Raw genomic sequence first — 15,921 nt, 5'->3', positions numbered from 1 at the left:
AATGGTTTTTTAATAGCAAATATCAAAAGCTTTAAAACGTCAAGTACGTGGTAGGTAAAAACATTTTCGTGTCTATGCACGCTGATGTGCTTTGAACGCTGCCCCCCCTCCCCCCTCTTTTTTTTTAGGAGTATTCTCTCTTTGCAGATAGTGAAAGGTAGGTAACGCAGACCTTTGCCCCCGTTGTAATTCGTCGTGCCTGCTTCCCTCTCCATTTGATTGATTGTTATCCAAGCATTTACTGTTTTAGAATTGGTTCTCTTTGGTTCATTCTCTATTTACAAACAAGCAAAGAGTTGCAATACTCTGTTTAGTCTTTGCAGATAGTGAAAAATCATTAGAAACAACAAAAGGAATCAAGAAAAATCAGTAGGCCACTAATGGGATCTCTTTTTGACCTCGCTAAAATAGAAACATTAGGAACAACTCCTCATGAGAAATATGAAACTAGTGAGAGGACCTGAGCTCGACGCCATGATGGCTGCAAGACACCTCGGCTCCGCCGCCCACCTCGCCCAAAACAATGACAAACCCTATGCAAATATTATAAATATATACAACACACCACCAAAGTAACAGGGTAAAACGTTTGATTAAATAATTATTTACATGGCAGCCTGCTGCAACATCGATCCAAATACATGCCGCCGTTCCCGGGATTTCTCCCTGACTACTCTGCGGCTTATGAGATGGAGAGGCCAGGGCGTTGACTAGGCGGGGCCTCCGGCCGCAACCACAGCGCCAACGATCGCTGCTGACAGCCACTGATCTGAAGAACCGCTGCTTGCGGTGCCTCCCTGAGCCGCTTGACGGAGGCCCCCAAGGGGCGGTGTGGTGGCGCGGACTCGGAGGGGGCGCTTGGCTCCTGCCCCCTCCCCAAGTCTTGTTGCCCTGGTGTGGCCTGAGATTGCCCCCGACATAGGCGGCTGGCTCCCGGGGTCAGGCGGAACTTGTTGCCTTTTGGTGACTCTTCCATTCTGGACCTTGTCCCACAATCCGTTTGACCTGAAGACACGTCCTGCGGTGCCCTGGTCCAACCATCACATATACCTGCGCCAGGAGATGGCGTGGGGTGCACTGGAATGGAGAGGTGGCGCGAACGAGCCTCCCCCACCTCCCCAGGTGGAGGTTTCTCAGCTACACCCCAGCGCTTCACTCAGCCACCTGAGTTGCGCCCGCTCCTGCGGCACAGGGTCTCGCTCGGCCAGCTGAATTACGCCTGCTCTTGTTATTACAGCGTCTCACCCGCCATCCGGATGAATTGCACCCACTCTTGCAGTACAGCGAGAAGCGTCTGCCACGGAGCTCAGGAAATGGCGGTCGGCTCCACAGACTTGGGCCTGGCCTGCAAGGATGGCTCTGGGCAACCCTGGAACTCGGACGCTTGACTGCTAGGGCATGGGCCCCACTCCCATAAGCGTCCCCTCAGCCTTGAAGATTCTACAAGAGTCACCGGGGCCCCCGACTCCCGCAGACTTCCGGTGGGGAGCGACTGCCATGATTGCTCGCGGAATGGCCACGACATAGCCACGGAATGCTCTCATGCTGACGCCAGCTTCAGTCTGAAACCTCCAGAAACACTGTAGACTACCAATTCGATCAGTTCCGGTGGAGCCCCAACGTGACACGGTAGAGAAGAACTTGCCCTCTCCTCTTTGACTGATGGTTCTTGTTGCCTGTCCCTTCTGTCATATGACGCGCCGCGTTAGCGCACCCGGAAGTGCTCCGGTGCATGAGGCGCAAAAAACAGCTACCCAGAAGCGATCCGGGGCGCGGCGCGGAGCACGTAACGTAAGCAGGTCATGTGACTTGTTAATAAAACTTTTCATTGGTTCATTTCACTTTTGGGTTCCTAATGATGTAAGGCTAGGTCATGTGACCTAAAAATAACACTTTTCATTGGTTGAGAACTATTTTTTGTCCCAAATGATGAAAACCCCTCCTTGTTTCCTCACTCTGACTTTCATCTTTGTGAGAGGAAGACCTTTTTTCATCACTTAGCAATAGCAAGTGTTGTAGCTTCAGCTGGTGCATCCCCACCACCACCACCACCTCCTAGGAAGAGAGTACCACCTCCTCATGTGGTGGTTAAGCAAGAGGTGCCCCCCCCCCCACACCTTCTTGTTGCCTGATTCGGCCAGCTCAATCGATCGAGCATGAGACTCTGTTGTGATCTGAAGAACCGCTGCCTGCGGTGCCTCACTGAGCCGCTTGACGGAGGCCCCTGAGGGGCGGTGTAGTGCCGCGGACTGGGAGGGGGAGCTTGGCTCCTGCCCCCTCCCCAAGTCTCGCTTGGCCAGCTGAATTGCGACCACTCTTGCAGCCTACGACATGGAGAGGCCGGGGCGTTGACTAGGCGGGGCTTCCGGACGCAACCACAGCGCCAACGATTGCTGCTGACGGAGGGGAGCCTTGCCGGTGAGAGCCACTGATCTGAAGAACGGCTGCCTGCGGTTCCTCCCTGAACCGCTTGACGGAGGCCCCCCAGGGGCGGTTTGGTGGCGCAGACTGGGAGGGGGTGCTTAGCTCCTACCCCCTCCCCAAGTCTCTCTCGGCCAGCTGAGTTGTGCCTGCTCTTGCTATTACAGCGTCTCACCCGCCATCCATCTAAATTTCACCCACTCTTGCGATACAGCGACTCTTCCATTCTGGACCTTGTCCCACAATCCGTTTGACCTGAAGACACGTCCTGCGGTGCCCCCGCAATGCGGCCTGGTCCCTGAATGTGTGCAGGGGGACGGTATTTCTCGCTTGGCCAGCAGAGTTGCGCCCACTCTTGTGGCCTACGACATGGAGAGGCCGGGGCGTTGACTAGGCGGGGCCTCCGGCCGCAACCACAGCGTCAACCGCTGCTAAAGGAGGGGAGCCTTGCCGGTGAGAGCCACTGATCTGAAGAACAGCTGCCTGCGGTGCCTCCCTGAACCGCTTGACGGAGGCCCCCGAGTGGCGGTGTGGTGGCGCGGACTGGGAGGGGGCGCTTGGCTCCTGCCCCCTCCCCAAGTCTCTCTCGGCCAGCTGAGTTGCGCCTGCCCTTCTATTACAGCGTCTCACCCGGCTTCTGGCTAAATTTCACCCACTCTTGCGATACAGCGACTTTTCCATTCTGGACCTTGTCTCCCCAGAGGTACATCACCTTACACAGACATCCACTCTGATCTCCTTGGCCTCAGTCAAGCATCAATAGTAAGTGGGGGCTGTTTGAGGACCTGACTGCATTGGAAAGCAATGTGATGCGGTGCCTCCCTGAACCGCTTGACGGAGGCCCCCGAGAGGCGGTGTGGTGGCGCGGACTGGGAGGGGGCGCTTGGCTCCTGCCCCCTCCCCAAGTCTTGTTGCCCTGGTGTGGCCTAAGATCGCCCCCGACATAGGCGGCCGGCTCCCGGGGTCCGGCAGAACTTTTTGCCTTTTGGTGACTCTTCCATTCTGGACCTTGTCCCACAATCCGTTTGACCTGAAGACACGTCCTGCGGCCTGGTCCCTGAATGTGTGCAAGGGGACGGTATTGATTGGATCAAGATGGCGGCTTCACACAAAGCTGACTCAAGTGTTGCTGCTGATGCTATGCAAACAAAAACTGGTTTTCAGTTTGTACATTCTTCAGGATTTTTCCATCCCAGGAAGGTTGAGAGTTTGTAGAACGATGGCTTCCGATTTTCAACATACTACTCTTCAACATTCTTCATAAATGTAACAATGTGAGACTCACTAGGAGAACGGCCGTTTATCTTTCCTTTCAAAATGCTGCCAACAATATTTTCTGAATGGAAGACACCATCTTGTAGCATAAAGGGCTGCGTCAAGGGTGGTATGCCCAGAATGTCTTGTTTTCTAGTGCTCGTAATGACGAAGCCAGAACTGCCGAAAAGGATTCTGGTCCTGCCGCTACTTACTGGAGACATTGAACTATACTCTGGACGTGCCTGGCCTCGACCAAAATGGTGCCAGTATGGGAGCGACTTGCAACTCCTTATGACGTTCTAGTTACTTAGCCTTGACGTTATGGGGATGTATTTGTGCACATGGCGGGCGGGGAAGGGTACTGACTGGGAATACGGACAACCCTATTGATGTCGATTTTTCATTATTGATTATTGTATTAATAAAGCTTCGAAGTAATGTTACCCATGATACTCGCCCATGGTGTGCGTATGGACGATATTATTGTAACTGATCCTGTTATACTTTCAATTAAAAAATCAACCTTCACTGATCCTGCAACCGTTTGTCACGTTTAGTTTTTTCAATTAAATGACTCGCTTGTTACATACTCCTATACCCCTGGCTTGACCCTTTCCTACGAGCGGTCGGTACTACCGCCCTCGGGCGATCTATGTAATGAACAGACTACCATTGCCGAAACACAAGGGTATGCATCTCTGGGAGATAAGTCAAATACGTGGTAGATAAAAACATTTTCGTTTTTATGCACGCTGATGTGCTTTGAACGATGCCCCCCCCCCCACCCCTCCTCCTCATCATTTAGATTACCACTGCCCATTGCACAAAAGCGTACCGGGCGCTCCCCACGCAAAAAAAAACAATTTTTTTTTTGCCCCGCGGGGCCCTTTTAAAGCCTCCACATCAAACCTAGGGGGTCAGGGAGGATCTGCTATGCCCCCTGATGGTCATTTCCCCCTTCGTTTTGGCCTCCTCTTGTCTCTCGATCCTACCGAGAGACAAGATGGCGGCCGCTCCGGACTGTTTAGAATGTTGACAGACAACGGAGAGCCAATCAGCTTCGCTTCGCAAAGTTCCGTTACGCGAAAAGTACGCGTACCGGAGCGCTAACCGGGACGCTGTCACAGATATATATATTTTTTTGAACGTTAATTTCTCAAAATCCACTGGAGCACATATATTGAGACCTAGCAAAGGCACATCGGGCTAACAGTCCCTACAATTTTGCCAAGTTTCATGCAAATCCATTCAGCCGTTCGAGCTAAAAGTGAGGCCAACCGCCCTATGGAAATTAACATGGGAAAAACGCGTTTTGGGACCCCCTTTTTTTCTTGGCCCCCCCTTGACGAACCCCCCCCCCCAAATTTTCAGGGGCTGCTCAGAAACAAAATGTGCCATTTTCCTGAAAATTCCAGCCAATTCCGTCCACAAACGCCAAAGTTATTAGACATAGAATTTTCAAAAATCCCATAGAGAAAAAATCCTAACTATATATACCTACTGGCGACCGCCAGTAGGTAATATATGTGTGTATATATATATATATATATATATATATATATATGGAAGAAAGAGTTGCCCCATGGTGGGAATGCACTTACGGGTAGGAATTAATGCCATCGCAAGGGCGCGAGCCGCGAACAAAGTCCTTTTCCCTGACAGACGCGTTTCGGGCTAACGCCCTCTTCAGTGGCAGACCATGTGATAAGACGGCAAGCGGCAAACACCAGTAAATACCCACAGTAATTATACGCAGGTGTAGCACCTGAAGCAATGCTTTCTGGGACAGGTAGTTTATAAGTAGAACCCAAGTGGGTCGCCGCCGCCATTCACATGTAAAAAAGTATTAAAAGGATTGCCAATGTCCCCGCAAGCACCCCGCAAGTAAAAGGCACCTCCCGTTCCACCATACGCTGCCCAAATGAGGCAGCTGTGGACCCGCAGTTTGTCCGCGGTAGTGCAAACCCGCGACCGGGCTGGCCGCTAACAAATGGAAGAAAGAGTTGCCCAATGGTGGGAATGCACTTACGGGTAGGAATTAATGCCATCGCAAGGGCGCGAGCCGCGAACAAAGTCCTTTTCCCTGCCAGACGCCTTTCGGGCCAACGCCCTCTTCAGTGGCAGACCATGTGATAAGACGGCAAGCGGGAAACACCAGTAAATACCCACAGTAATTATACGCAGGTGTAGCACCTGAAGCAATGCTTTCTGGGACTGGTAGTTTATAAGTAGAACCCAAGTGGGTCGCCGCCGCCATTCACATGTAAAAAAGTATTAAAAGGATTGCCAATGTCCCCGCAAGCACCCCGCAAGTAAAAGGCACCTCCCGTTCCACCATACGCTGCCCAAATGAGGCAGCTGTTGACCCGCAGTTTGTCCGCGGTAGTGCAAACCCGCGACCGGGCTGGCCGCTAACAAATTGAAGAAAGAGTTGCCCCATGGTGGGAATGCACTTACGGGTAGGAATTAATGCCATCGCAAGGGCGCGAGCCGCGAACAAAGTCCTTTTCCCTGCCAGACGCGTTTCGGGCCAACGCCCTCTTCAGTGGCAGACCATGTGATAAGACGGCAAGCGGCAAACACCAGTAAATACCCACAGTAATTATACGCAGGTGTAGCACCTGAAGCAATGCTTTCTGGGACTGGTAGTTTATAAGTAGAACCCAAGTGGGTCGCCGCCGCCATTCACATGTAAAAAAGTATTAAAAGAATTGCCAATGTCCCCGCAAGCACACCGCAAGTAAAAGGCACCTCCCGTTCCACCATACGCTGCCCAAATGAGGCAGCTGTGGACCCGCAGTTTGTCCGCAGTAGTGCACATGTGGATCACTAGTGAGGTAGTTAAAAATTATAAAAACCACCCGAGCTAAAATTCACCTTAATGGATAGCGATATAGCCTTGGGACGCATAAACAATTAAGGATGTGACCATAGAATAAAGCATGATTCATTCATTTGTAGACTATATTATTATTTATGTAATTCTGTGCCATCTTTATATTAGCCCAAGTCTGCAAAAACAAAGTTCTGCTCAATCCAGCCCAAGTGGGCACTCAGTTTATAGTTCATGATATTACACTCATACCACAGCAATCCTGAGATCTGGTGCTTGAAATATTCCCAATAATTCCCAACTGCCATACATGCTTCAAATGTACTGATGCCAAAACCGTGTGAATGAACTCTCCTATTGGAGCTTCCCAGAGGTCTGTAAAAGTAAAGAAAATAACATGTGACTAGATAAGATAATCAATGTCTAAAACAACATACATCTCACATACACCATTTAAAATCCAGGAAGAAGCGGGTGTAGGAAGGTGGATATCTGACTATGGTTACCCCCAAACTTTTTGCCTGGTGTTTAGCTGGTTTTTGACTTAGTTGGCCTGGGATTCTGCTATTCAGGGCCCCAGGCTGATTGCTCTCTCCTTAAAATGAACTCCATGTACCTTAGGTGCATAACATAATTGGAACTGGTTCACCTTATAGGCCCCTGTAACAGTGTGCCATAGGTACCCAGGGCATAGGTGTAGCCAAGGCCTACCAGGGGCTGCAGCATGTATTGTGCCACCCCTGGCCTGGCCTCCATATTTGACACAACTGGCTGATCACTCAGCTGGGGTAAGTTGGTGTAATCACCTCTTACTTAGATATAGTATCCCTATATCTAACCTTAAACCGGACACATATGTTCCTTTCAGCCACTCCTATGGAAGGCCTCATCAATCCTGGAGGCAGAGTGCTTGGAAATATGTGAGATGGTGCTCTAGCATGAGCTGAGCCTGTCTGCAGCTGTCGGGAACCACTCCCTAAGCTGTTCCGGGATACTGCCATACCATATGCTCTTAAGTGCATTATAATGCTCGCGGTTATATGCTATCTTTGGTTTGGCTTTATCAAAACATGTCGAGTAAGGTGTCATACGAATTGGAATACTATCCCCTCAACAGTTCTGTCGACGGGGATAGCATTCCACCCTTCTAGAGGGACACGACATGTGTGTAGCCTTAACCCTGGTTAAAGTTAACCAGAGCCTCAGCATCACAAAATGGATGCTGCCACCACAGACACGAGTCTGACCCCCTGCTGCTGGGAGTCCTTCCAGCGAGGGAGGCTTGGACAAAGCGTTTCCTGCCTTGGGAGGTGCGAGCACCACCACAGTCAGGGTTTTGTGTATTGGGTAGGACAGGGCTGAATAGATTGAGACATTCCCGGGGCACACAAGGTGTCCCCGTGCATAAGCCAGTCCAAACAGGTCCTGGGACTTTCCAGACCCAGGCCTGGCGAGGAGCTGGACAAAGGAAAGGGGGTGTAACCACCCCCCTTCCTGGTTCCTCCCAGAGGAGGGACCTAGTAGGTGATCCACCCCTTAGATTGGGAATAAGAGTGGGAGCAGTGCCATTGCACAGCAGATCATCCTGAAATCAACTTTAAACAAAGAAGAAGACTGGACTTCGACATTCTGCTTCTCAGAAGACTGAAGAGAATCTCCCTTGTGGCCTAGGAGTGGCCACCCTGTGAACACAGGCACCAACCAGCAACTCGACCTCTGCTTTGCCGCCGCCTCCCGCCTCCCGCCGGAGCCCAGAGCCTGACAAGACCCAGACTCCCAGACTTCTCACAACCCGATTCACAGTCCCTGCAAAGAAGGGACCCGTGGAGGCCCCGAGTGACGTGGGACCGGACCTCTTGGAAGACACTCGAAAAGCTGACTGCGCAGCAACCAAGGCATCCTCGATGTTGTGCTTTGGGGACTGAAAACCCCATCACCGAGCAACCCTTACACCGAAGAAGAGCCCTCCAGCATCTCCACGATCTGCGTGGGGCCCTTTTGCATTGTGCCACTCGATGCGCCATCCTGGCCACTAGCCACGTGGTCAGCGGCCATCTTGGCGACTACAACTACAAACTGCACCATGGGTCTGGTTGCTCCAGACTTGCCCTAGCTCCTGTGAAAAGGAGCACCCGCTCTGACCTTGCTGGTCCGAGTGTTAAGCCTTTTTTGACTCCTGCGTGGCTTGCATTAGCCAAGGCCTGTTTTCTACAATCAAGTTGCTGACACCGCCAACAGCGAGAAGCCTGCGTGGGACAGCTCATGACCGACTCCTGTATGTCCTCGACCCCCGGTGTCCACGTGGCTGCAGAGAGAAGCTACACCTCAACGCCTGTTTGCACCCGACATCGCCTGGTTCCAATCTGGTTCCACGGTAGTCACTGGCTAGTGACTTTGAACATTGTCCCCTCTGCTTTCAGGTCTTCACAACTTCAGATCCACCCTTGGATCCACCGGAACTCTTCACATCGAGCTGCCTGCAGCATCTTCAGCTCCAAGCACCATCGACCAGCGTGACGAAACCCGACACTACTTCGACCCTGTGCACCCGCTTCCTGTGGGTGAGGTAACTCAGCTCCGCTGGTGTTCCTACACTGGTACACATCTCAAGGGCCTGTGTCTTAAGTTTCAGCGTTCTAGGTCACTCAGAAGGTTCCGAACTAACTAACTTTGTACTTTTTACGCACCATAGACTTTACATTGGTGAGTGCGTGCACTTTAAACACTGCACCCGAGTCCCGCGGGCCTTTCCCGACTTAGTCACTGCTAGTCCCGAATAGCTCCAGCGATTCCCAAGGCCCTAGGCCTGTTTCCATTCTGATTGGTATCTCTTATACCACTTTCTTAGTATATGGTTTAGGTGGCCCCTAGGGCTCATCCATATTGTGCAACTTTTGTGTATTTTAAACTGTCTTGTGTTTAACGCTTGTGCTTCTGTGCTCATAAAGAGTCCAGGGGATACTTTTAGTTAATAAATCAATATATATTTTCAATATATATCTGTGTGGTGTCCTTTCATTTGGTATTCAAGGGGGTTGCGTATGGTAATACAGCTGGCTTCACATGCCTTTCAGAGTTTAGCCTAAGACTGCTTTGTCCACGTTACCACTAGGATAACTGGTCTATAAGGTTGACTTACAACCAATCATCATAAGGGTTGCTTGGCATGGTACAAAGTGATCACTAGAATTAGTGAGCATTATATACCAGGCCAACTTCTCACAGCAGGTGTGGTCTAATTATCTTGGAGTGGATGTATCCTTAGCCAAGGTGTACAGCCAATTCTTCATCAAGAATATGACCCTCAGGTTGCCTGGTATGGTACTTGATGATTAGTTTAGATTCTAGCCTCCTGAATTTTGTATTCTGTCTCCCCCCTCTCTCTACTGGGGACAGTTTCAAGGACGCAAAAACAGTAAGCTGGTGTTGCTTTTATGGTGTGTAGCGAAGTTGTCTAGCTATAGGGTATTGTTTGTCACCCTTAGCAATGGCTCGCACATGCTCAAGCACTCTTTTTTTTGCTGGATGTATTGTGCTGCAAATGTAATATAGTTGGCATGGCATTTCAACGTGTACACTGCATGGTCAGTTTGACATGTAACATGTTTGAGAATTTTAAAAGTTTCACAATTCATAGAGAATTTGACCTCTCTGACATTCTTGCTGTATCGGCAGGCCTTGCACTTCCCACACACATAAAAGCCTCTAAAAGGACTTTTCTTGGCTATATAAGGAATGAGTGATGTAAAAATCATATCTTTTAAAGATCTAGGTCTACGGTAAGTAATTTGGGGGTGTTCACTAATTCCCTTCACCAGGTCTTTATCTAATTTCAGGACATCCCAACATTTTCCAATGGCTTTCCGAACATTCCCGGCTTGTTTTCAGCATCCAACCTTCTGAGTGACCGTTTTACCTGTGGATTGTATTTGATATATATCTATAGCTTATCTATAGCTATATTCACTGAAAAAACCATAGGTTTCAGACATGTTATATTTAGGAATTAGCATATACAAAACCATTGAAATTCCCCTGTTATAGTTAGTTGTACTAACTATAACTCATGCACCCGCAATCCACTGCTGATGATGTCGCATATTACATAATTCATGACATGGTCAGTGACATCACTGATGACATCTCAAATGACATCACTGATGACATCACTTATGACATCATCCAGTGAATGTGGTTTGCTTCGATATGATGTATAAGTGTCTGAATGGAGAATTTAGTAGCAGAGTGAATGACTATCTAAGTAATTAATTTAAAGTGTCTCACTAAATATATGATACTGATTAAAATTTGTGAATACCTGTATCACTCTATCTCTTGATGTGTAAACTACTACGTAAGTTGGTTACTAGCAATGTGAAAGTGTATATTAGTTACTAATTAGTTAAGTGATTATTTGTATGTAATAGTGAATGAATGTGTGTGTAGTTGGGTGGGAGGTGTGTGACTGTCCAAAGAGTGTAAATAATTGATTTAATAGGTATATGAGATTAAGACTGTATGTTGAAACAGTTGTTTGGGTGAGTGAATCTCTTTGTGGGTGTGATGATGAATAAATATATTTCACAATAATACATGTCCAACAAACTAGAAATAGAAAAGGCAGTGTATGCGACAGTTGTTGTATATAAATAAGTATACATAAGACTCAGTGATTGTATGAGTGTCATATGCATAACTGTATACTTGTAATATTCATTTTATAACACACTAAGTATGAGTTACTATCTACATGAATAAATAAAGTGGTCTTTGGGTAAGTGTGTACCTTAGTAAATATAAGTATGATCAATTGTGAGTAGCATAACTGAATAACTGGATATGATGTAAGCTGGTGTGTAATGGTGATGTAGGTGTATAAATATATTTAATAGTGTTGTATTTATCTTTGTTACCATGTATGAGTGAATCTATAGGTAAGTAATTAGATGTATATGTAGATCTAGGATTCACTAAGTTGCTTTTTAGAAACTTGTATTAGTGTGTCAATGCTTTAAAGTATAGTAATTCATATTTTATAATGAGTGTTAAAAAGTTATACTAGTGAATGATAAAATGTATCAGATTGTCACATGGATGATCTCATCAGTGATATCATTTGAAATGCCATCAGTGATGCCACTGACCATGTAACGAATGATGTAATATGTGACATCATCAGCAGTGGATTGCGGGTGTGTGAGTTATAGTTAGTACAACTAACTATAACGGGGGAATTTCAATGGTTTTGTACGAGTGAAATGTCCAACTAACTATAACACCCCTGAAACCTGTGGTTTTTTTCAGTGAATTTCTGAGTTTTTTTAAATGCTAATTCCTAACTATAGCATGTCTGAAACCTATGTTTTTTTCAGTGAATTTCAAAGGTTTTTTAAATGATAATTCCTAACTATAACATGTCTGAAACCTATGTTTTTTTCAGTGAATTTCAAAGGTTTTGTAAATGACAATTTCTAAATATATTCATTCTTATATATTTATTTTTTATATTGATTTACTAATTTTTTTAAAACTATTAATTTTTAGATATTTTATTTTTAAAATGACATTACATTGTGTGGCCCCCCTTCCTTTTACTTTTTTTTTGGCCTTGGACACCATCCCCTAGAGCCTGATCCGCAAATCTAACTTTATTCTTTTTTTTTACAGGAAGGGGATTCCTATGGAAGAAAATACAAGTTACTTGTAAGTTTACTTAGAAAAGATGCAGCACTGGTTTCTCTCCTGATAACAGGTGAGTAAATGGGAATTCGTTGTTCGGATGATTTTAGGTGAATATTTTAAAGTTCCAAAACTCCACACTTAGAAGAATTTACAAGTGAAACCAGTCAATGTTGGCCTATGAAAGGAAATTCACTTAGCAGGTAAACAGTGTTATCGTTACCTTTTCTTACTCAATGGTGCACCCTGCATCCAGCACTGCTGCATCACCTCTAAACAGTTGAAAGAATGCAAATTACCAAAGACGCGCAGCAGCTCACGTCTTTTTTCTTTAATATCGCTAGAATGCGCTGATCATATCCGCACCACGCGATTTTACCCCCCCAAAAAATTAGAGGCCCTGGAGGTCCTTGTAGTACCGCCTGAGCAGACCTAGAAGATAAGGTTGTGTCTACCCTCCCCCTTTTCACATTTGAAACACACATTTCACACGCTTCTTCAGCTACCCTTGTACCGAGGCATAAAATGCCTGCCAACAGTTCTAGTTTTGAATGTTGACAACCACTTGACAGCCAATTAGCCTTCAGCGCGTGATCGGAAGGGTGCACTTATGGTACGAGGACAATAAGCGGAGAATCCGTATTCAATTTTTTTATGGGACCGGGGCCGCGTGGCCCCCCTCCCGTGGCCAATTCCAGGCCCCAGGATCCCTATCCCCCGGGGCATGGCTAAATATATATTATTATTTTATGGAGAAGAGCTGGATAGCCCCCTCCTGAAGCCACTTCAAGGCCCCGGGGACCCCATTCCCTGGGGACGGCCTTTTTCTTTTATTTATTCTATCTGTCGCCGTTGGGAACAGTAGGAGGGTCTTCAATTCCCCCACTGTCCCGTCGGCTCCCTGCGTCCTGCGGGAGCTGGTGTTCTATCGACATCCGAACTTAGCGTTGGATTGGTAACTCGGGCACTCGGGCAATGCCCGAGGGGCCGATGTCCAGTTCCAGCTGTGGGCTACTTTTTTGAGCAGCCTTGGTATGATTTGGCGGTTTCTGTGTTATTCGGATGCCGCTAGTGGGTGCCTGAGTGGCCTTTCTGGAGATCAGCCTCAATTACTTCTCTTTTATCAATGAGCAGAGGTGTCATTCCCTTTCTCTCGCCCCGGCCGGTCCATTAACATATGCTTATTGAGCGAGGAAAGGGAGCATGACCAATAGCGGCCTCACTTGTATACAGGTGTGTTTCACCAGTGCAAGCTAATCTGTGCATTTTTCTTAAACCCCCTTTTTTTTAAATAAAACTTCGCCGAAGCAGTGTTTTGCAAAGGCAATATGCAAATATGGGCCACTTTTTGTTATCGTGCCCGGGCCGATTTTTAATCCCAATCCAACCCTGTCCGATCTTCATCTGTGTATGTACCTCCTAGGAGTTGCCTTCACTTTGTGCATGCATGTTTGTGGTAGCGCATGCGTGTTAATGTTACGCATGCGCAAAATACATCCCACCATCTGGCTATGTACCCCTAACGTATTTAATTTTATTTGCGTATGCTCAATTACAACATGCCCAATCACAGCTCTCGCACCTAGTAACATCATGCTCAACCAATCATCCTTCTGCAAAGCATTTATAACCTGCCAACCTTCTTGAACTTTTCCTACTCCGCAGTCACAGCCATTGATAGTGTTCGTATCCACGTCTTCGTAGGTGAGCATTTTTTTTAAAGACCAAATAAATTAATTAAACTGAACGATCTTTAAATATAGCGTAAATGCACATTTTTGTTCGATTTGACAATGTTGTTTTTAAGCACTCTTTCCTGCTTTTTTATATCGTTAAAATTGACTTCGTAACTTTTGATTCTGGGCAAATCACTTGGCCGCTCCCACACCAGTGTGCTATGTGCTGTTAATGCGCATTGCAGAAGTAATATTTTCGGAAATATTGTATTTTAGCACGGTTCCAGCTCTTATACCTACCTTGCCTTAGTAGGCAATGTTTCTGGGCAAATCACTTAATCCTGCCGTCTTTAATTTTTTTAAGTACTGCCCTACGTGCTACTTCCTCCCCATGCACTGCACATGTAATCGATTGCTCATGCTCTACATGTTTTTTTATAACGTTAAACTTGATTTGCTATCCTTTGTTCTGTGCAAATCTCTTAATCCTGCCATGTTTCTTTAATTTGCCAAGCACCATGTGGCCGTTCCCGCAGCAGTGTGATACGTGTTCTTCAACTTAATGCGATGGAGTTTTTCTCGTGTAAGTCGTGCGTCACGTGCCCCATGAATTGCAAAAGTAATGTTTTCGCCAATGCTGTATTTTAGCACGGTTTCCAGCTCTTATACCTCCAATATCTTGCCCTGGTAGGCGATGTTTCTGGACAAATCACTTAATCCTGCTGCCTTCAGTTTTTGGAAGTAGTGCGCCACGTGCTACTGCCTCCCCATGCACTGCACATGTAATCGATTGGCCAATGTTGTATTTTAGCACGCTCTCCAAGTTTTTTTAATAACCTTAAACTTGATTTGTCCCCAGTTCTATCTCATTATACCGATATCTCAACCATGAGTTTTACTGGTCGCCACAAGCTGTTTATTCATGCCCATGCCCTATACCAGATGGTGGTCAACCATTCAACATACCAGAACCACTGACTGCTCTCCATATGCTATTAACTGAAAATTGCAATGGACCTAATGGAGATATCAGGTTTGACTTTAACATTTCATGATTGAAAAGCATTCTGAGATAAGCATTTGTGTATTTCATGTGTTTGCAGACAGATAACTGTGCAGTTCTCATGTTTTGGTAGAATTAGTGGGCATTCGGGTTTCAAGAAAAGGAATAAAAACATGTCCTCTTGATTTTATTGGCCAAATATGTCATTTGAAATTTAACAATGAGTGTTATAATTTTGCTTGCTTCTATAAATATTTTTAATAAAATGTAAATCTCCGTTGTGATAGTCTTATATACGTTTGTTCTGAAACCCATATGTTTCTCATTTAAATGCTCGTTACAAGTTTTCAGCCTGCACTTGAGATACAAAGTGAAAATGTTGTTTTGAATTTTTTTATTTGAAGATGTGTCTTTCAATTTTTCTTGATGTTTATTTCTCAATTTCTAGATCATGGAAGATCAAAAAGAGTTCTATCAGATCAAGGCCAGGAGCTTGTAAATGAAGTGAGTGACCAATCTCGGCCTAACATTTGTATAATGCAATGCTATTTCCTATTTTGCTTGCCAAATATAACCTCTGACGATTGCTTTTCAACCCCAATCCTATTGAGAACAAATGTTTTTATGTACAATTAAATTAATGTTGGACATATGTACACCATATAAATTTTTTACTCTTTTTTCAGTTTGCAGAATGTTACATAAATCAGCAGCAAATGTATTTCCTCCTGTTCAGCTGATTACACCGATGTCTCAAATATGGCATGAACTAGTTGTCTGAAGCCATACAGATGCACACATTTTTAACGGATAACGTTAAGGTAAATACTCTCAATTTGAGTAGTCGACGAAGTTAAAAAGTAACAGATATAAGTACTGAGGGGTGTTTGGTGTCAGATAATGTCCAATTCACACTTGTACGGATGAGTCTGATACAGGGTGGAGCTCTGTATAACTAATGGATGATTAGGTATTAGGATGGCATACAAAGCTCCCAACCTTCTTCCTTTTTCTCTTAAAGGGTTCTAAACTGGGGACGAATATTAGGCTGT

Source organism: Lissotriton vulgaris, chromosome 7 (assembly GCF_964263255.1).
Source record: "Lissotriton vulgaris chromosome 7, aLisVul1.2, whole genome shotgun sequence".
Taxonomy (NCBI): Eukaryota; Metazoa; Chordata; class Amphibia; order Caudata; family Salamandridae; genus Lissotriton; species Lissotriton vulgaris.
This window is presented reverse-complemented; position numbering follows the sequence as displayed.